Source organism: Coenobita brevimanus, chromosome 3 (assembly GCF_032717465.1).
Source record: "Coenobita brevimanus isolate Jiangsu-jjx chromosome 3, ASM3271746v2, whole genome shotgun sequence".
NCBI lineage: Eukaryota > Metazoa > Arthropoda > Malacostraca > Decapoda > Coenobitidae > Coenobita > Coenobita brevimanus.
In genome coordinates this window covers 2,105,975-2,130,238 of record NC_136956.1, presented here as the reverse complement: position 1 = coordinate 2,130,238, position 24,264 = coordinate 2,105,975, and the positions used below count along the sequence as shown (strand labels likewise).

Genomic DNA, 24,264 nt, shown 5'->3' with positions numbered 1-24,264 from the left:
CACATAGACCAGTGGCAGGGAAGAACAATGCTACACCACCAGATCTTTCCATGGCACTTCTTTGTGACTAGCATCATGTTGTGGGGTATATGTATCGTCACCTTAGAATACAAGGAGGAAACATGGCAATTTTAGGCCAAGTTATAGTCAAAGGAGTGTAGTAACAAAAGTACAGTACTGTATTATATTATGACACTTTTATATTTCTGTAATGTACCCTGGCTTGGAGTTAATATTGATGTTGTTGTTGTTGCTGCTAGTCATTGTTGTTTTTGCTGGTGTGGATAGGTGTCAGTCTCCTTGGTTACTAGTCAGCCCTCTAATCTGACCACAGTTGGCCATTAACAGAACTGACAAAGGTTAGGAATCTTTTACCCCATATGTGTGGACTGCAGGCTCTTCATTCCATCCTCCTCCTATTCAAGGGTAGGGAGGAAGGTGAGGAACATGTATATATAATTGCTGCTGGGTTATATTGGTGCCACCACATGAAGGCATCCCCAAACATAATGCTATAGGTGATTGTAGCTGGTTTATCATCACCCCACACAACCGAGCCACTCCTAACTTGAATACTGAGTCAGGGGTCAGTGAAATTATTATAAAGTAGTAATGAGTCTGCTAATCAAATCATCCCTTCAATCTGACTACACCTGGCCATCACCTGAGCCACCAAGGGGTTAAGGGTTTGGTTAGGTTACATTAAACACACTGTATTAAGAACGACATCCTGGGTACATCATCATCATCATCATCATTGTTATCACCATCATCATTGTCATCATCATCATTATCATTATTGTCATTGTTATTACCACCATCATCATCATCATCATCATTGTTATCATCATCATCACCATCATCATCATCATCATCATCATTATCATCATCATCATCATCATCATCATCATCATCGTCATCATTGTTATCATCATCATCATTGTTATCATCATCATCATCATCATCATCATTATCATCATCATCATCATCATCATCATCATCATCATCATCATCATTATCATCATCATCATCATCATCATCATCATCGTCATCATTGTTATCATCATCATCATCATCATCATCGTCATCATCATCATCATCATTGTTATCATCATCATCATCATCATCATCATCATCATTCAGAAAACCAGGAAAAGGAAATACTATGATAGTGGTAGAACTAATCCACCTCATGACCAGTGAAATGCACCACACACTCATTTATTCACCATTCAAGCCCCTGGAATCCTGACTCCACCTGTTATGACACCAGTCCACACATTATTCCCATCCATAATAATCATCATCATCATCATCAAGAATGCTTCCCCAGTATCCCTGCTTCTCGTACGAGGTGACTAAAAGGGTTGGCGGAGGGTTAGTGCCCCTCCCCGGAAAACAGCTAACTAAAAAGACGAACAAGAAGCCTCGGACAAGGACTGACCAAAAGATGACGACCCAGGATGATGAGTGAAGATGACAAATAACAAGGACATAATTCAATACATTCCATCCCAGACTTTGACACCTGTATATGTAAAGATTTATGGATTTTAGTGTTTGCTGGTACCTTATTTATGTCTAATGGTGCTATCTATCTATCTATAGCCCGACGCCCTAATCCCACAAAGGGTGGCCGGAGACAAAACGCCTCCAAGTCGCTCTGTCACCCACCATTTGACTACCCTCCTCCCAACTCACCCCCCCCCTCCCTCATATACCTCTCAACGCCATCCTTCCACCTCATCCTTGGTCTACCCCTCCCTCTCCCTCCCTCCACCTCACCTACATACACCCTCTTAGTCAGTCGTTCATATTTTCAGGCAATAAGCAGTTTGGGAAGTGTCAGCACCACAACAAGCTTCATCTGTTCTGCCTCCCTTCACTGCAAGCATCATCTCAGCATCATCTCCTCATAGCATCTGCACTCCATGGACCACTACGTCAAGATACCGTCCATTCTGCATTTATTATTATTATTATTATTATTATTATTATTATTTATTTTTCTCATGCTTAGTAATGCTACAGGCTGAAGCTAGTTTGTTGTTATGGCCTCTGGGTCATTTTAACCCAAACCTTGTGGACTTCAGACTAAAGTTGCTCCTCCCTTGCAATCCACTATGCTCTGTGGGGGATAGGGAGGGAGTTGAAGGATGTTTGTATAACGAGGGCAGTGGTGCTGCCTGTGTATATCAGTGCCACCACATGAAGGCATTCCCTCCCTCATACAGTCCAAGCTGTACCTTTGTTTTTATTACTTGTAAATGTGTATAGTTGTTGATGAGTAATCCCAGTCTGTCTAGTCAAGCAGACCTATCAATCACAGGCAAGTAATTGCACCAATAAATAATTTGACTTGGCCTGCAGCATTACTTTAAGTCCTCATTATAAGTCACATATATATCATTTATAGTTGCCATGAAATCTTTATTAACTTGTTGAAATATTGCCTTAGAAACAAAGCTCCATTGCTACATAAAATACTGATTGGGCAATGAACCAAAAACTGATGTGCCAAATGTATGGGTCAAGTTTATTACATTTGGCAACAGCCCAGGGTTTAATTTTAATTTTTTTTTTTTTGCCATTAAGTCAAGATTATATTTTTAATTTATAAAAGAATAGAGTCATAAGATTTGCTTTGCTACCTATGAAAGTAATCAGGCAGTTTACCACCTACTCTACATATTACCAGTTGCATCTGAAAAGGTGTCATGTTTAGATCAGTTTTTCCCCTGTTCACTCCAGCAGCACAGAATTATGTTTATTATATATTCCTGGCTTTTTAATATTTGTTTTTTGCCATGAAGTCCAGAATAAGAAGAACTGACCTGTAAAATTTGCACTGCATTGGTATCTATAGAGCTGTTTGGCCATTTTCTCCCCAAATTACAGTAAGTGTTATATGGAAACTTTGTGATGTTTCTGAATTCAGCGTAAGTTATAATGAGGACTGATTGTGTGGGAAATGTGATGGACTTTTTTCTGTATATATATATATTTTTGAACCCCTTAACAACTGCCCTCATTGATCTATGCTTTAAATTCAGTAACCTTAATGTTTTGAGCTGTTAAGGGGTCAGAATGTATTATGTGCTCACCCATATATTTCAGTGCGTGGAGGGACATACAAGGTGAGAGTCTCTTGCTTTTGTTGTGTTTAAGATTAAGCTGTTGATTCTGGGGAAGCCCTTTTTAATTTATACTTGCTGCCTTTACATGATTTTATTCAGCTTGAGAGAATTTCAAATGGAGGGGTTAGATGCATTCATAATTGTCTGTCTGTCTATTGCCAGACGCCATAATCCCATAAGGGGTGACTGTTCGTCTTTGAGTTATTTGCTTTACGGGGAGGGACACTAACCCTCCGCCAACCCACTTGTTGTCACGTAGGGAACACACATGGTTTGGTTATATGGTTACCACCCAGCGTTGTAAGTGGTTTCTTGGCATACAGGAAACCATTTGGCTTGTTACTCAATGTAAAGCCACCTGTAAAGGAGAGAAAAGCAATAAGAAGTGACAGGAAAGATGGGAGAAATAGGAAGAGAGGAGGGAAAGCACAGAAAAAGAATGATAAAGGCTAAGGAAGAAGTAGGCAGCACTACATCAGGTGAGTGGATGATGGTGAGAAATAGGAAGAGAGGAGGGAAAGTACAGAAAAAGAATGATAAAGGCTAAGGAAGAAGTAGGCAGCACTACATCAAGTGAGCGGATACCGGTAGTAATTCATGCAACCCCAGGCTCATCTGAATGTGGACCCAGTGGACTGCAGGCTGAAGTTTCCTTTTTCCTGCAATCCACCAACCTTCTTTCAGGGAGGGATTAGAGGGACATTTGTATAACCAGTCTGTGCAGTTACCCAGCTATGTCAGTGCCACCCCATGAAGGCATCCCTTACTGATAGTATATTAGTAATAAATTCATCATCTTTATCATCTGGACCTCCTTTCCCACCCAAGGGCAGGGTGAGGAGCAGCAATGTCTAGACAGCACAAACTTGCCCAATCAAATAGGCCACACTTCCATTCACTCATCATTCAAGCCCCCGGAATCCTGGCAGTAATAAGACCTATCAATAAACAGTGCCTCTCCTGTGCTGAATAAAATTGTTTCTCAGCTGCAAGAGTTAATTGAAAAGGACTTCACTTGAATTTAAGGACTTTAGGCTGCCATCCACAGTTGATATGCATACATACATACATACATACATACATTACATACATACATACATACATACATACATACATACATTACATACATACATACATACATACTTCAGTTCATTTATGCATGTGTTAGGTGCATAATGCTGTATGGTAGTGAGACCTGGGCAGTAAGGAAGGAGGATATCTGCAGGCCCTAACGTACAGAAATGACAGTAATTAGGTGGATGTGCAGTGCATCCTTGAATGTGAGGCCTTGGGGGGCTAGGTTTATGATGGAAGAGTTAAGAGGAAGGATTGGGCTGGAGTGTATTGGTGCTGCGATGAGGAGAGATAAATTGAGATGGTTTGGGCATGTGGAGAGGATGGGGGAGGATGATTGGGTGCAGAAAGTGAGAAGTGTTAACGTTGGGGGTTGGGTTGCGAGAGGCAGACCGAAAAAGACCTGGGACGAGGTCATATAATGTGACCTTAGGAATAAGGGACTGAATAGGGAAGCTGCCAGAGATCAAGCAGCATGGAGAGCCACCTTTAGGTGACCAAGGCCGACAAATGCAAGTGTGTTGGAGCCTTTATAAACAAAACGAAATGATACATGCATGCATACATACATATATACTTTACATACATACATACATACATATACCCCTGTACTGTCTTATGCCGAATAGGAGTATTTAGAATGGGTGTTCAATCAGTCATGTTGGATCCGTTGGAAGGATATGTTCAGGTCCCTCCAAGTGAAAAATCATTCATCCATCATTCATTGCCAGACGCCATGTATCCCAGACGGGGTGGCCAAGGGCTTAGAGTTAATTGTTTTACAGGGAGGGGCACTAATCCTCCACCAATCCCACTTGACACGTAGGGATGCCAACAGCATCTGGTGTTCCCAGGCGGTCACCCATCCAAGTACTAACCAGACCCAACGTTGCTTAACTTCGCTGATCGGACGGGAAGCGGTGTACCCAACGTGGTATGGCCGTTGGCAACGTGGTATGGCTGCATCATATATTTGTTTTGAGTCACCAGCACTTGAATATTAATCTGTACTGTTGTTGTTGTTGTTGTGGCCCCAGGCTCATTTGAACATGAACTCAGTGGACTGCAGGCTGGAGTTTACCCCTTCCTGCAGTTCATCATCCCTCTTTAAGGGGTCTGGAGGGGAACTGAGGGACATTCATACAAGTGGGCATCAGAACTGCCGGATTTTATTCATGTCATCATAAGAAGTCCCTCCCTATCGCCTGTACAATGGAATTACTTGTACCAGGATAATTATAGGTAAAGTTGATGGCAGCAGTGCAGCCTGCCAAGGCTGTTGTAATAAGAAATTCCCACCAAGTTTGAATAGGAACCTCCCACCACGTCTGTTATATAGGAAGTTGCCACCAAGTCTGTTAGAGTAGGAAGTTCCCGTCGAGTCTGTTTATATAGGAAGTTGCCACCAAGTCTGTTTATATAGGAAGTTGCCACCAAGTCTGTTTATATAGGAAGTTGGTCCATTTGGCTAAAAGGTTGAGCACCCATGTTTTGGCAGCATTGTTAGGTTGCTCCAGTTTTTCTTCATTAATATAGTACAATACATCAGTTTTTTGATAATCTGATTTACACAGTTATATTTGCCAATTTTTTGACAATAGAAGGGGATAGGCATTTACCTCTTCAGCCTGAGGATGTCATTTCTGTTTTATTCTTTTCACCATCCAATCATCGTCCAATCCATTAGGAGTGTAAGGGGCCGAGGTGAGGCCATTTGTGTATCTTCCAGTCCTTTATTGTCCCTTCAGGAGTGCAGGAGGCTGAGACTAGGCCATCCATCCATCATACCATGAAGAATGTAGGAGTCTGAAGCTAGACTATTGAATCAGGACATCAGTTTTTGCCACCACCCATCTGTCATTCAGCTCCTGAGTGCCTCACCAGGAGTGAAGGGGGCCCTAAGCTAGGCCATCCATCCATCATTCAACCCTTTACTTCCCCATCATGAGTTTAAGAGCCCTGAGCTAGGCAATCCATGCATCATTCAACCTGCTACCGTCCCAGCATGTGTGTCCCCAGGGGTTAGGCAGTCCATCCATCATCTAACCCTTTATTACCTCACCTGGTGAGTGTAGGGTCCCTAGATGGGGCTGCTCAGTTAGGACATCAGTATTGTTTTATTCTTGCTACCACCCATCTATTATCCAACCCTTTACAGAAGAGAAGGTGCCCAATGCTAGGCTGTGAAATGTGGACTGTAGCAGGGGAAGTATAGGCTGTGGAGATGAGTGTTGTAGGTAGGGCAGTAAGATGCAGGTTCAGAGGTGAGGAAGGAAACAATGGGTGGTGTGGGTGGAGAGGAGTGTTTGGTGTGGAGTGGGGTGGTGACTGTAGCTCTCTGATCTTAACTTAGCCCAGGTTTTAGTCCTTTCTTGGCTTAATTTGGCTGGTTTGTCGGCAGAATCAGATAATGTTGTGGTTCTGGCTTCTTTTTGTTACACATTTTGGTAACTAGCATCATATTCTGGTGTTATAACTAAGTATTCAAGATGGATTGATGGCAGTTTTAGGCCAAGTTACCTAAGCTGGTAAGGTTCAAGTCATGAGGTATGAAGAACTGCCCATCCCAAGTTGCTGTTTTCAGAGCATAGGGGCATAAGACTAAGTTGCAATGATCCAGTACATTTTAGGGTAGGACACTGAGTGGAGAGGTGTATGAGAGAGGGAGGTGTGAGCTGGGGGGAGGACAGAGGTATGACAGGGGACAGGGCAACATGGAGGCAATTTCTTTGTGGCCACCCCTTTTGGTATTAAGGTGTCTGGCTATAGGTAGTCTTAACACTTCTTCCCTAGCAATTTGTCCAGCTTATTACACCTCAGTATCATCTTATCTGTTATTGATGCAGAGTACATTGATGTTAAGATGACATAAATAGCATACAGGAGAATGTTAACTTATATTAGGGATAGTAAATAGCAAAGGAACAGGTGTTATGAAGTCTCCTCTGTCACCTAGAACATAGTGTTGCATCTTTCCGTTCCTCATACGTGTGATATTGGGTTAGGATTAGAGTACGAGCTTTCTATTGATGTTAGGTGCTTACATCACCCCAGAGAAAATCTTACTCTTGGTACCACAAGATGATTTGATTCAGCTTAAGGGAGACTTCTGATAATGAGAGGATTAATGAGGGCTGTAGCTTATCTGTAGTCACTGTGTTTTCACCAAAGACCCCTAAGCCCTTTCAGTCAAGTTGATGGCCAGGTGTAGTCAGAGTGGAGGGTAAATTTGACTAGTAACCAAGAAGACAGTTGTACCTCATAACTCACTGTCATGCAACCACCACTTTAAGATTGTAGGAGTGGCATAATTCCTAAACTAAGTCTGTGGCCAGCAGGAATAAAAAGAAAATGACACAACATAGGCTGAAGGGGTAACTTTACACTGTTTCAGCATTTGTACTAACAGTTTCTCTTTTCTTTTCAGATGGCTGCAGACTTCATCCTCTCCCTCAGTCCTTCCTTTCCCATCCTTCATCCTTACCTTCTTCCTTCCCTCCATCTCTCGTTCCTCTTTCCAACTGGGGGCCAACCTAACATCCCAGCAGTGGCCGCCCAGGAATCACCAACCTTCCCTCTATCCTCTTCCTTTCTCTCCTTCTGTGTGTGTATGTGTGTGTGTTTGTGGCTTGTACTCTCATTGGCTTAAGGCCTCACTACCACCTCTTCCCTTATGATTTTTTTTGCATATTACACTGTTGTCAGTATGTATAAATAATCTGGCAAGGGTGAGGTGGTAGGGAGTGTCCTTAACCAGTGGGAATATAAGCCATGATGTGCAGGGGTGGTGGGGGAAGGGGAAGGGCTGGGAGGAGGGGAGGGGAGGGGTGGGCAGGGGTTTAGATAGGGCCAGATTACCCAATCCCTAACGGGATTATACGGGGTTGGCTTTGCCGGCGGGGCAATCTGTTTCCCCATCTCGGCCCCAACCCATTGCTTCTCTCTCCTCCTCCCAGCTTTACCGCCTTTCCCTTCCCCCACCTGGCCAGCTCCAGTGGGTGTTCCCCCCCCCACCCACACCTCCACCAGGGTGTCTGACCCAGTTACTCACCCCAGCCAAGATGGTGGTGGTGGTGGTGGTGGGAGTGTGAGTGTTCTAGATGTGTGTGTGTGTGGCAACTGAGCCACACACACACACATCCATACATACACTCACACTCCCACCACCACCACCACTATCTTGGCTGGGGTGAGTGACTGGGTCAGACACCCTGGTGGAGGTGCAGCTGGAGCTGGCCAGGTTAACCCACCCCTGCACATCAGTGTGAATGAGTTCCTTCAACTAATGTTTCTCTTATATTTCAGGGGTAACTATTATATTTCTTTTTCAGGGGTAACTATTTTATTTCAGATTCTACACACACAGGACTTCAAACCAGGTAATTGTTTGTTTATATTTATTATGCTTGTATGTCCCTTCACAAGGGTGAGCACATTGTACATGTATATCTAATATTGTTTATAATAAATATATACTGTTGGACTTAGGACTTTTACTTCCCTAGTAGTTACGACTACGATGATAGTATGAGGAAGAAGAGAGAGAGAGAGGAGAAATATGACAGAACATAAAGAGGAAGAGAAAGAGACAGAGGAACATATGACAGAATATACAGAGGAAGAGAGAGAGAGAAGCATATAACAATATACAGAGGAAGAAGAGAGGAGAGAGAAGCATATAACAGAATATACAGAGGGAGAAGAGAGAGAGAGAGAGAGGGATGAAACATGACAGAACATAAAGAGACAGAGGAACATATGATGGAATATACAGAGGAAGAGAGAGAGAGAGAGGAGAGAGAAGCATATAACAGAAAATATAGAGGAAGAGGAGAAACATATGACGGAATATACTGTACAGAGGAAGAGAAAGTGAAGGGATAGGAACATACGACAGAATATCCATCCATCCATTCATTGCCAGACGCCATGTATCCCAAATGGGGTGGCCAAAGGCTTAGAGTTAATTGTTTTACAGGGAGGGGCACTAATCCTCCACCAACCCCACTTGACACGTAGGGATGCCAACAGCATCTGGTGTTCCCAGGCGGTCACCCATCCAAGTACTAACCAGACCCAACGTTGCTTTACAGAAGAGAAATGCATGACAATATATACAGAGGAAGAGAGAGAGAGGAGACAGAAGCATACAATAGAATATACAGAGAAAGAGAGAGGAGAGACAAACATCTCTATCTATCTATCTATATACCTAGGCTGCTTCCCCCAAGGAAAGGGAGACAAACATACAACAGAATATACTGTACAGGAGAAAACAGACATATGACAGAATGTACAGAGGAAGAGAGGGAGATGAGATTGAAACATAGGACAGAATACAGTGGAACAGAGAATAATGATATAATATGACAATATACAGAGGAAGTGAAACATATGAATCCACACACACAGGAATGGAGAAAAATGTATACTGAGGAAGAAACATATTTATAGAGGGAGAAAGAAATAAAAAGGCAAAGTGAACGAAACAAGACCTGAAAGGAATAAAGATTACGACACCATATAGTGGCATAATAAGACAGATGACGAGGCCACTTCCTGGTAGAACAACAACTGGCAAGTACATACATTAAAAACTTATGGTCCTGCCATACTTAGAATAATACCATCTTATCCAATGGCAGGACTTTAACACATCAGCTTTACATTTCACACTGTTAGAACACAGAATGACACAGAAACTAAAGATACACAATGCAAATTCTTTAATGGAACTTTTCTAATACGAGTACAAAAACATAAACCGCAAAGAAAACAGCACTCAATGGACATACCCTCTAAGAACTTTGAGAATGAAGAAATTCCATCCATCCATCATCCAATCCTACACTGCCCCACGAGAAGCATAGGAGCCCGGGGTTAGGCAGTTGGTTCCAACATTTAAGATGAGAGGGACCAGCCTCTCTCATCCCTGAGTGGCATTACATGAGCAATCAACCCCAACCTTCCCTTGGTTTTAAACCTTCACCGGCTGAATCTGATTGGTTACCCACTAAACCACCAGGTGCCAAAATTTGGTTATGTGGTTACCACCCAGTGTAGTAAATGGTTTCCTGGTGTACAGGAAACCATTTGGCTTGTCACTCAGTACAGAGTCACCCACAGGCAGAAGGAAGAGGAAAGAAAGAAGAGGGAGTGTAAAGTCACCCATAGGCAGAAGGACATGGAAAGAATGAAGGAAAGAAAGACACAAGAGGATGGAAAGAAAGAAAAATGGGGGAGAGGAAAGCACTACACTGAGTAAGTGGATGGTGAGCGCCCCCACAGACTTAAAAATGTTAAGGTCGAAAGGCTTACTCCGATCCACATTTAAATATATTCAAAACCCTACAGTCTATCCATTATAACTAGGCTTAAAACTGGCATCTCTCCATCTTTAATGCCAAGCTGTTACTTGAGATTAAGGTTAGCATATCAAACTACTCACAAAGTTTTATGGGAGGGATGTTGAACTACAGCCCTGTCTTATTCTGCCAATGAGATCAGACATCTCTGCCAAGTTAATGTGAACCTAGTATTATGATACATAGATGAAGTATCATACAATAAGCAGTAATGAACTGTTTCAGTCATTCTGTAAAGACTCTAATGGTAAAAATATGAGCTCAATGTGTACGATATAAAGCTCTTATATTCTAAGATACACCTACTAACACACAAATTCAATCCCTTCACTATTGACATTAATGTTTACTCCTGCTGCCTCCAATGATTTGATTTAACTAATCTCTCCTACTGTATTAGTTAATAAAGAGTATTTGTAGCCTCTCAAGTCTCTCCCTTACTGAATAACACTGAATGTAGAATACTTAATGAAGGCTGTATGTAAACCCTCCACTTCAGTCACTCCAAGCAACTTTACTCAGTTCTTCTACTTAACAGTTTCATGAATGCTGTGCGACCCCTCAAGTTCAAAAACCCTCCCATGCTAAGAAGAAGAACAATAAGAACCTAGTGCCAAAATCCAGCACAAAGCCGGATCATCGGCTACAAGTTGTGTACGTTGGGTGGGCCAGAAGAAATAGGTCAATGGAAGGAGTATATCATATCACAGATGGGGCTATTGAAAAAAGGAACGGAATTAGATGTCGGAAAGAAGACCAATAGAGGTAAGGAAGGACATGATATTATGGAGGGAAAAATACGATGACTCTCGGAGAAAGTCTGCAAGAAGGGGGGGACGTTGGAGGTGAGACAAAAATGGAAATGCAATACGTCGCTGTAGTGTGTAAAGTGGACAATCAAGGAAAATATGGTGTACAGAAAGAATGGTATTGCAACGAGTACAAAGGGGAGGGCGATCACCAGACATCAAATAAGAGTGGGTAAGTCGTGTATGACCGATTCTGAGGCGAGCTAAAGCCGTCTCCCACCTCCTATTACGGTGGCAAGGGGTCAACCAATGAGAAATAAACGGTTTAACAACACGTAGTTTGTTATTAGTGATAGAGTCCCAACAAGACTGCCACCGGTGCTGAAGGAAGGATGACAGAGCAGGAAGAAGGTCAGAGACTGGAATGAGGAAGGAAGGAGAGACATCCCTGCTAACTGCCATGCGAGCCAACTGATCAGCACGTTCATTGCCTGCGATGCCCACATGTCCTGGGACCCAACAGAACTGGACTGTTTTACGACGGGAGGAGATACGGAACAACCATTCCAAGATACGAAGAACCAGAGGGTGAGAAGCCGAAGGTGACTGAAGAAGGGATAGAGCACTATATGAATCAGAGAATATCACAAATGAGGAAGAAGAGGCATGACAAATATACCGCAACGCAAACAAGAGGGCATATAATTCTGCTGTTAGAACACTTGCATAGGTAGGAAGGCTAAAATGATAATGAGTGTCAGGAAAGAGTATCGCAAATCCAACGCCAGTAGGAGTTTTTGAACCATCTGTGTATATAGGGACTGCAGAGGAATGTTGGGAGAGATGGTCTGAAAACCGAGAACGAAGAATGAAAGGAAGAGAATTGGACTTGGAATAAGGGGAAATGGAAGAACAAATGTGGGGTCGAGGAAGTAACCATGGAGGAAAAAGACAAGTGCGGAAAGGAAAAACATTACTAACAGTAAGAGAGGAGCGCGAGAGAAGAGTACGGGTTCGAACTGCAAATGGTGGCTTGGTCCTAGGAGTGGAAAATATGCCTGGGTCAGGACTGGGAGGAAGTAGAGAAGGGGTATGAGGAAAACAGTGCAACTTAGCATAGGTACGAAGAGAAAGAAGAGCGCGACGACGGAAGAGTGATGGAACTCCTGATTCAGCATACAGACTCTCAACTGGGGAGGACTTAAAGGCACCAAGAGCCAGACGCAAACCGTAATGATGTACAGAATCAAGTTGTTGGAGGACGGTGTCTGAAGCAGAAGAATAGACTTGGCAAGCATAGTCAAGTTTGGAGAGAACGAGAACAATATGGAGGCGAAGGAGAGTATCTCGATCAGCACCCCACGACACATGAGACAAAGTTTGCAAGAGACGGAGGCGTTGCAAGGCTGTGGTTTTCAAGGAGGTAATATGATCCTTCCAAGTAAGACGGGAATCGAAAAGAAGGCCAAGAAAGGAAGCGGAGGTTTTGTACGGGAGAGGAGAGCCATAAAGAAAAAGAGGTGGTTGAGGAATATGATGAGAACGATTAAAAGTAATAGCATGAGACTTAAGAGGAGAGAACCGAAAGCCATGAGAAGTGGCCCATTCTGAGGCAGCCGAAACTGCACGTTGAATAAGAGCACCAAGGGAAGAGATGTCAGGATTTGAAGCATATATTGCAAAATCATCAACATACAAAGAAGAACGGACACCAACTGGGAGACAAGAAACAATCCCATTAATTGCTAATAAAAATAGAGTAGTGCTAAGAACACTGCCTTGGGGAACACCTTCGTATTGTGGAAATGAGTCTGAATAGGTATGTTGAACACGGACTCTAAAGAAACGAGTTGATAGAAAATTCTTTAAAAAGACACCAAGGTTACCATCAATACCACAAGAGCGAACTGTGCTTAAAATATGGTAGCGCCAGGCTGTATCATAAGCTTTCTCAAGGTCGAAGAACACTGCGATAACAGATTGTTGAGTGGCAAAGGCTGAACGGATATAAGTCTCAAGATTTAGGAGGGGAGTTAAGGTGCCGCGAGCTTTTCGAAAACCAAATTGTGAAGAAGACAAAAGTTGCTTGGATTCTAGGAGCCACATAAGGCGATGATTTATCATACGCTCAAACAATTTGCAAAGACAGCTAGTAAGAGCAATGGGGCGATAATCTTGAGGGACATGGCCTTGCTTTCCCGGTTTAAGAAATGGGAGAATGACAGCATCACGAAATGAGGGGGGAAGAACACCCTCTGTCCAGATACGATTATAAATAGTTATTAATAAGGCCATGGCCTGAGGGGAAAGGTGACGGAGCATATTATAGTGTATGCCATCAGGACCCTCGCAAGTGTTCTTACACAGACGAAGGGCAGAGGTCAATTCATGGAGTGTGAATGGTGCGTTATATGACTGACTAGACGACAGCTTGAAGACAACAGGCGTACATTCAGTAGCTGCTTTAAGGGTATGAAATTCAGGTGAGAGATGAGAGCCGCTACTAACATTACTGAAGTGACGACCTAAGCCATTAGCAACTAGATGAGCATCTGCTACTGACTCTCCATCTAAGTGTAGGACAGGGGAGGGCATAGGAAGATGCTTACCCGCTATTTTGCGTATACGTTTCCAGACGGATGCAATGGGTGTATTGGTAGTAATGGTGGAAACGTATGACCTCCAGTTACGGCGTTTAGCCTGTTTAACAATCTTTCGAAGACGGGCACGGGCCTTTTTAAACAGCAGAAATGCATTCTGTTCATCCGCAGTGTTGCGTTTGCGTAGGTAACTCTTCCAACGTGCACGTTTAACACGGAGTGCTACAGTACAGTCTGAATCCCACCAAGGTACACACTTAGAAGTAAAAGGACGGGACGACCTAGGGATCGCGGTCAAAGCTGCACTAAGAATTAATTCATTAAAATAAGTGAGCATATCTAAAATAGTAGAGAATGAAGAAGGAGGTACAGTAGGAACAGTCAGAGAAGTAAATGACGGCCAGTCAGCTTTCGGGAAACACCATCGAGGGGGTCTGAGTACAGGACGATATGTGGTAAGAGTAAGTTTGATTGGAAAGTGGTCGCTATATAAAACGTCTGAAAGAACAGACCAATGGAAATCTAGGGAAAGAGAAGGGGAGCATAGGGAGAGATCAAGACAGGAAAAAGTGTGAGTTCTAGAGTCAAAATGTGTATAAGTTCCCGTATTCAGGATGGATAAATCGTTATTAAAAATAAAAGATTCAAGGTGGCGGCCACGCAAATTTGTAACATCATCGCCCCACAAAGCGTGGCGACAGTTAAAACCTCCCATGCTAAATAACACTGAAAGTAGCGAGAAAAAAATGATAAGTTTGCCACTGGGGTCAAGTGGTTAAAACTGCAGTACAAGCTAATACTGTACTATCTTTGGGTCTTTGTGCTGACACAATATATTTTATTCATGCTACTTCCATGCATTTTCTATCCAGCTTGAGAGAGATTACATGAACAGAAATAGCAAAGGCCCTATCAACTCCTATTACCTGAGTACTCTTCCTAACCTACCTAAACTCCCTACGAAGTACTTGCTCTAGTCTGACATATCACTCCCTTCAAGATGGCCAGGCATTTGAGTAGTAACCACAGACTCATTCCTACCTCCAACTCAATGCTCAATGGATTTCAGTCAATAAACTTAGTATGAATAGCTGTGGGAAAGGCCCAGTTCCCTCAGATTAAAATAAACAGGCTATAGTAACTGAGGAGACTTACTCCCACCCCAGAACTGAGGCTCACTGGACTTACACAACCAGGATTTGCTGTGTGGCCCATTCCACAGGTCATTACAGTACTCTGCTAGATCAACCTTTTTATGTTCTCTGATTATAACTGGGGTTTCTGGAGGCTTGAATGGTCTTTGAACGAGTGTGTGTGTGGCTCATTTCATTGAGCATGCTGTTGATAAGGTTTCTGTATACTACCTCACCTCAACTTGAGTGGGAATTGGGATTTAGATGATGGTTGCACGAGAAATGGAATTATTGGGTGGTTAGGTCGCTAGTTCTACAGAGAACTGATGGCTAGAATGGTGTGTGAATGTGTGTGGTCCATTTCACTAAACATGCCGCTGACAGGTCTTACTTTTTATATTTACTTTTCATTACCCCGTCTCTCAAACTTCCCTCAGCCTTTATAAGTGGGAATTAGGGTCAGAATGATGCTGACGACAGATGCCTTCAAGCAATGCCACTGATACAAACAGGAAGTGGAGCTGCCTAGTTATAAAAACGTCTCTCAACTTTCTCACTGTCCCCGAAATGTGACTGGTGACTGCAAGATGAGGGCACCTTCAGCCTGCAGTCTACCATATTCATGTTCAGTTAAATCTGGGACTTCAACTAATACCACCAGGGTCAGGATGATAGTATTAACAGTTTTTTGCACATTTTCTTCATTTCATAAAAATTCTATGCACACACTTTATTAAACTTTCAGTCACCATGCACACAGAGCAGTAGAAAAAAAAAGTAACATAAAGGCTAACACCTCATGAGATGTTTAGATTTTAACCCTCAACCCCTCCACCCTTGGAGCCAGAAGCCCAAACCACACACAAGCTTTGAGGTAAACCAGATTAAGCTTTAAGTACAGAGATAACCAAAAACTGATTATTTTATGTACTTTAAATACTGGAGGTTTTACGCTGGATTGCAATGGCAATTATCGGGTGCCAGGACTCCGGAAAAAATTATAGCCTATCATATTTAATCAACCATTATCAAATTATGCTCTGGCCCCAAAACTGACTAGAAAGTGAGAGTCACAAGGAACAATGACTGCCTCAGGGAAAATCAATTAATAATTACTGAAGGGCTTTGGTGGAAATTCTCTTGTGACCTCAAGGAATGAGTTACCAAGTTTATGACTAACTGATTTATTTAATCCTTTCAGTAGGACAGCGCCCTCGCACTGCTTGGGTTAATCCACAGCCATTGGATAGTGAATTCACTTTTTTTTTTTTTTAATACAAGGCAAATGGTACCAAAGGGTAGAAGCCCAGAAAATTATTCCCTCCAAGAACCTATTTAACTTAAGCAGCTCAACATAACCTCAGTTTAAGTTATTCTAATTTAACCCTCAAAGGGTAAACGGGGTTAAGGGTTAAAATCTTACAAGGGATTCACCAACACTTATGATCTATTTCTTCTCGTAACTGAGAAACACAGGATATATTCTGCTCTCTCCTCTTCTTGTCCAGCCTGAAAAAAAAAATCACAAGCAGCAACGGCAAGAAATTGATCATAAATCTGCTGTGAATCAACACACTAAGCAATAATATAGAACTTATTTATATTATTCAGTCAGTCAGTCCTTTTATAGGTCAGGGATGCTTTCCAAATTGTCAAAATTTTCCCATGTGAGACAGGGATGTACAAAGAATACAGTACTGCAACTTTTTATAAAACACGAGATGCTTTCCAAGATATCAAAACTTTATAAGTCAGGGATGCATTCTAAATCATAAACACTTTTCTTGTATCAGACATAAGTGTTTAATCAGACAGGGTGATCCATAATATGACTGCCTTTTCAATACATATGAGACTGAAAACTGGGGGAAACTGGGAAATCAGCTTTTTATAAATGACCACTGTCCCCTTAATGTTTGGACTGTGCAGAAATAAGCAGACTAGCCTTGGGCCCCTATGTTCCAAAAGAGGCACTAAAGGACTGCATGATTCTTTTTAATATCATTCAGACATCTTCTCCCACGCATCAGTCATAAAACATAGCATGTCTCACCATTGTTTTATTTCTCTTGTAACTGTTTAATAAACTGCTGAAGAATTACAGCCATCCCTTCAACTGATGTTGCTTGTGATTCAACATAGTTGTTTTGAGGTGTTTGTCTCTTGTTGCCCCTCAATCATGAATCAAACATATCTCAAAGGTGTTTTGTTATTATTATTATTATTATTATTATTATTATTTGTAATTGTAGTGATAATAATTTCCCCACACACATCCCAGACCTATAAAGAGGACTTACAGCCATATAATTAAAACCGAGTGTGCCAGGTTAGGGACAAGGACCTTTTCCTATGATAATTTCCCAGACGTGTCCTTCTCCTATCACTGCTGACTACTGTACATACTCTGGGATGCACGCTGATCACATTTAAAATTTACAAGTGTACAAGTGATGGAGTGGACAGGTATATGAGAGAGGGGGGTGTGGGCTGGGAGCAGGGCAGTGAAATGGCACTGGACAGGACGACATGGAGGCGATTTGTATGTGGCCACCCCTTACAGGATTGAGGCATCTGGCAATAGATAGATGGATAGACAAGTGATCAAAATTAGGGATCAGATACACTGACACATTCTGTTTTAACTCTAAGGCTGTGACTGACTAAACATTACATATAATTTTACTGTACTAAACATCTCATGAGGTGTACATGTACAGAACCACATCCAGGTACATTCTTCCCTCCCCCCCCAACCCCTCACTGGGTATTTGGTTCCCATTAAATTATGACCTTTTTATTGAGAGGAAATATATGGTATAGAGTTAAAATAATTGTTATTTTAAACTTAAGGCATATACAGGATGACCCATATAAAGCACTCCACCAGAAAAGCATGTGGCAATATCTTGTGTGTTAAGGGGATAGCTCAGCCTGCTGGTGTGGGTCTGGCTGTGGGGGTGGGAGTAAGATTTTTATGACACAAAGTAGACAGTGTAGATGCTGATAACACTTAGCCATGCCAACACAAGAGAAACTGGCCAGCAGAGTGGATTGTGGAGAGTTAAATATGGGCCAGCCTGTATATGGCAGGTAAAACTGGCCAGCAGAGTGGACTGTGCAGTGTTAAATATGGGCCAGCCTGTATATGGCAGGTAAAACTGGCCAGCAGAGTGAATTGTGCAGTGTTAAATATGGGCCAGCCTGTATATGGCAGGTAAAACTGGCCAGCAGAGTGAATTGTGCAGTGTTAAATATGGGCCAGCCTGTATATGGCAGGTAAAACTGGCCAGCAGAGTGAATTGTGCAGTGTTAAATATGGGCCAGCCTTTATATGATAGGTAAAATCTCAACAATTCTTTTACATCATCTGTTTGACTCTGTATCAACTGTAGATTACTTCCTGGCAATTTTATTCTGAGACAAAACTCTTAGCAGTTCTACAGCCATGGTATAATTTAGTTCCATTACTATGTTCTACAGCCATGGTATAATTTAGTTCCATTACTATGTTCTACAGCCATGGTATAATTTAGTTCCATTATTATGTTTTGGTTGTGTCCTCATGATTTTATTCAACAGGGAAGCTGTATGGAGTCCAAGTGTTAACAATACTATTAATTCTTTTATGGCTGTGGTTTAACTTGGGTAGTTTTTTCTATTTAACATCCAATAACGTTTAATTACAGGGAAAAATTTAATCTTAATACTTCAATATGATTTAAGCCAGGTATTTTTTGCTCTGCTTAACTCCTGATTTTATTGGAGAAAAGTTTAATCATTTGTTGTATATGGCTGAACGAGGATATTTTTTAAAGTTAACTCCTGAGGACTTTTATTGAAGGAAAAATGTTACACTGCTCTATAAGGAGGAATGTTATGAAACTCTACATCTTCCTATACCAATCTTATCTCCTATACCAATCTTATATACCAATCTTATCTCCTATACCAATCTTATCTCCTATACCAATCTTATATACCAATCTTATCTCCTATACCAATCTTATCTCCTATACCAATCTTATATACCAATCTTATCTCCTATACCAATCTTATCTCCTATACCAATCTTATATACCAATCTTATCTCCTATATCAATCTTATCTCCTAAGCCAATCTTATCTCCTGGAAAAATGTTATGTTGCTCTATAAGGAGGAATGTCATGAAACTCTACATCTTCCTATACCAATCTTATCTCCTATACCAATCTTATATACCAATCTTATCTCCTATATCAATCTTATCTCCTAAGCCAATCTTATCTCCAGGAAAAATGTTATGTTGCTCTATAAGGAGGAATGTTATGAAACTACATTTTCCTATACCAATCTTAATCTCCTGATATTACTGAAGGAGAAAAGGTAAACGTGACCCTTGAGGGCAGAACCAATACGCAGTGAAGGATTAAGGGAAGAACAATGCTCTGGATGTGGCTTTCCCCAGGTTAATCATTTTATACCCCCCCATACAGTGCAATTCCCAAAATCCGAAATAGTTAGGATAAAGAGGTGCATGGATTTTTTTGGTGGGCACACTGGAATTCCCTGTCTTTGCCTTCAGTTACAAGTATGGACACCCACTTGCTTGTAATTTTTGTCCCTACGTGTCAGCAAGTGGGTTGGTGGAGGGTTAGTGCCCCTCCCCGTAAAACAAATAAGAGTCAAATGGCCACCTCTTCCGGGATTATGGCGTCTGGCAATAGATAGATAGATAGACTTTAATTTATTCCATAAGCATGGTTTTGATGGCATGGTGGGAAAATTCAACAACAAACACTTTTTTTTCCCTCTCTCTCTCTCTCTCTCTCTCTCTCTCTCTCTCTCTCTCTCTCTCTCTCAATCACTCTCTCTCTCTCTCTCTCATCCATGGGAATAAACCCACAGAGCAAAATATTACTGAATCACGTACTGTACACGGTTCATGCCAGTCCAGCCTGAGCCGCCTTAGATGACTGTACAGTGACCCTGGACACTAGACCAGGACATTTTCTGGCGGTAAATATGTTCTGTCATGACATTTTTTGGCACAATGACTCTTCCTAAAACCTTTTGGAAAACTGGTATTTTTTGAATATTTGAATTTCGGATTTTGGGAATTGCACTGTACTGCTCTCTCTCTCTCTCTCTCTCTCTCTCTCTCTCTCTCTCTCTCTCTCTCTCTCTCTCTCTCTCACACACACACACACACACACAAACACAAATTATTTCATCATCCTAACCCTAATTCCCACACAGAAGACTGGGTATGAGAGGACCCAGGGCCAAAAAAAACAAGAACTATCATAACAATACAAAAGAAATAATAATAATAATAATAATAATAATAATACTCATCATCATCATCATGAAATACAAAAGAAATAATAATAATCATCATGAAATACCAAAGAAATAATAATAATCATCATCATCATCATCATTCAAATTTCCACCTAAGAGATGAAGGAAGTAGGCACCAAACACAAGAAATCATTACACACAAAACTGGGCAAACTTTCAACAACATTACGTATATGATTTTGAAGGTGTTGGCTACACACGCACACGTCAGCCATTCTACACTTGTTGACTCTATAGTGTGTTTAACCTGCCAAAGATCCCTAACCCCTTTCAGCTTAGTTCATGGCCTATTCTAATCAACTGTAGTGTGTTTAACCTGCCACAGATTCCTAACCCCTTTCAGCTTAGTTCATGGCCTAATCAACTGTAGTGCATTTATTATAACCTGGCAAAGATCCCTAACCTCTTTTAGCTGGCATAACTATAGTGTGTTTACTCTTACCTGACAAACATCCCTAACCCCTTTCAGATTAGTTGATTCCTAGGTGTAGTCTCAGCCCTGACTATGACTACTGTGTAAATGTGGCTGAGTTCCCCGCCTGAGAGTGCTGTGCAAGGCTAACATATTCAACCCACCTCACTGAATAGACTTTAGTTATGTACAAGAGATGTGTATGTGCAATAGTGTTATCCTGGACTGTGACTACTGTGTAAATGTGGCTGAGTTCCCCACCTGAGAGTGTTGTTCGTGGCTCACAAATCCAATCCACCCCAGTGAACAGTTATGTACAAGAGATGTGTATGCGCAGTAGTCTGATCCTGGACCCTGACTACTGTGTAAATGTGGCTGAGTTCCCCGCCTGGGAGTGTTGTGCAAGGCCAGGTACCAGGATATTGCCCCCACACCACTGCCATGGTAGTACCTGCCAGGGACGATGGTTGCCACCCATCTACTACCTAACCAACCACCAACAGCAGCACCAGTGACATGGGACACGCATGCATTTTTTTTTTTTTTTTTTAATGAGAGGAAGAAGGAACCAAAGGCCTTCAGTCACCCTCCTCACTACTGAAGTATTACCCTATGCTGAATAAAATAGTGTGGTGGCAGCAGGAATCTATCTATCTATCTACCTATCTATCCATCCATCTATCTATGTGTCTATCTATACAGCCTTCAGTAACCCTCCTCACTACTACAAATCCTATGCTGAATAAAACAGTGTGGTTGAAGCAGGAATCTATCTATCTATCTATCTACCTACCTATCCATGTCTATCTATCTATCTATCTATCTTTCTACCTATCTCTCTCTCTATCCATCTTTCTATCTGTCTATCTATCTATCTAATGTATCCAGTACCAGGGTTATACTGTCAGCAGCTTGTGGACTTCCTAACACCTCTTCCTCAGCAACTTATTCTGTACCTTACACCTTAACATCCTCTTGCATGTTACTGATCAATACTATGTTATTAAAATCATATAAATAACATACATGAGAATATTACGAGGTTTGAGTAACAGGAAAAGTAAATCACCATGGAAAAGGTGTTAAGAAACCTATCACCCACACATCAGTGATAATATACATCTCACTCTACTACATTTTTACATTATTGGCAGTTAAAGAAGCTCCCTAACACCTCTCCTTTACAGATTTATTTTAGGATACGACTGGCTGATATAGTTTTCTACAATATTTATGCATAGTATGGTGATATTGAACTGATTTAAGCAACACAAGTGAGGATGACAAGATGTAAAGAGCAAAATAAATCACTATGGGAAAGGTGTTAGGGAGCTTCCATGACTGACGACTATGGGTCAATGAATCCAGCCATAACACACACAGGAGAATTTTCCCTTGCTGGACCTACAGATGCTTGAATGTGACAAAGTGGACAAAGGTGCATACTATCACCCACACATCAATGTTAATATGCACCTAACTTTTTTATCACACTAAATATCTATGAATCCAGCCATGACACACAGGCAAATGAACTCCAAGAAACAGAGACAAGAGAGTTACTGACTAATGCTCTCACAGATGTCTGAATGTGACACAAAGGACAAACGTTCATATCATAACCCACACATCAATGTTAATATGCACCTAACTCCACTACATCACATGAAGCATCTATATATAAACCCAGCCATGACACACAGGCAGGGGAGACAACTTCAGAGACAAAACAGAGGAATTCCATGTGACATAAAGGACAAAGGTTTACATTATCACCCACACATCAATGTTAATATACACCATCCATTACATCACACTAAACATCCATGAATCCAGCCATGACACACAGGCAAAAGAACTCCTTGAAACAGAGACAAGAGAGTTACTACTGCTCTCAGATACACTTGAAATGTGACATAAAGGACAACGGTTCATATTATATATAACCCATATATCAGTGAACGTACTACATCCAACTCCAATATATCACATTAAACATCGAATCCAGCCGTGATATACAGGCAAAAAAACTCCATGAAACAGAGACAAGAGAGTTACTGACTGATGCTCTCATAGATGCTTGAATGTGAGAAAGGGCAAAGGTTTATATTATCACCCACACATCAATGTTAATATACACCTAAATCCATTACATCACACTAAACATCTATAAATCCAGCCATGACACACAGGCAAATGAACTCCATGAAACAGAGACAAGAGAGTTACTGACTGATGCTCTCACAGATGCCTGAATGTGAGGTAAAGGACAAAGGTACATGTTATCACCCACAAATGAAGGATATTATGCACCTCACTCCACTATGCCACATTAAATGACTCTGAATCCAGCCCTGACATCAAGACTAGAGGTGAATGCACTTTAGTATGGACTGCACATTACAGGAAATATTATAATAAAGTAATATTTCCCAGCCAACACTTCAAAAGCCTTCCACATCTACACCCACACTACACAAAGCAATATTCCTCACTGCTATGAATTAACTGGCTGTCTGATATAGGCCAACTCTTGGCTTATTATTTACACACACAAATATTCATCACCACCATACACTAACAGCATATATCTGCTGCCTTGCTCTTGCAGACATTTATACTGATACACATTATTATGACTTACCAAACCCAGTAATGAGTTCTCTGCAGCATAACAATCATCATCATCATCATCATCATCACCTAACCTACACTATCAGCATATGCTCAGCCTAAAGTACCGGCATCACGCATAATGGATCAATCAGGATTCTCAACAGGAAATACTGTACAATCTTAATCAATTATTAAAATAACATTCAATACTTTATACAGTATAAACACCAGAATGTGCATGTGTTTATAGAGAACAGTAGTGGTTGTTGAGTAACCCTGGTGTGTGTGGCCAAGCAGACCCATCAACTGCAGGTAAGCAACCGTGCCTGCAGGACCATCCCATGCAGTGAACCAATGTTTCCTTACAGTGGACAGTAAGGCCCAAGGGGAAGAGTGTGAAGGTTTGTTTCCTGGGTGGACACTGCATTTACATCCCTTCACCCAGTTAACAGGGCGCCACAGCATGCCCCACATCACCCCATTATGTGGTTATATGGTTACCACCCAGCATTATAAATGGTTTCCTGGGGTACAGGAAACCATTAGGGTTGTCACTCAGTGTAAAGCCACCTGAAGTGGAAGGAACAGTAACAAGAAGGATTGGAGAAATAAGAAGAGAGGAGGGCCAACCTAAAAAAAAAAAAAAAAAGAATGATAAATGTGAAGGAAAAAGCAGGCAGCACTACATCAAGTGACTGGATGATGGTTGCCACCACCTACCACCACATATATGCTTATGAACTGTTTCAAGCCTGACCCTAAACTGCAAATGCTGACCATTTAGCAATAAACAATGACATACTAAGTGTAAACTGCTCCTATGTTCATACACAG

The 24,264-nt window shown here is 41.6% G+C and overlaps 1 non-coding gene across 1 annotated transcript; it reads right to left on the bottom strand.

Annotated features, from left to right (window-relative positions):
- Window positions 1-5,040: 5,040 nt before the first annotated feature.
- On the bottom strand, window positions 5,041-5,159 carry LOC145394471 (5S ribosomal RNA). Its single transcript, XR_013896427.1, has one exon. It is a non-coding gene; the product is annotated as a 5S ribosomal RNA (ribosomal RNA).
- Between the last annotated feature and the right edge of the window lie 19,105 nt (window positions 5,160-24,264).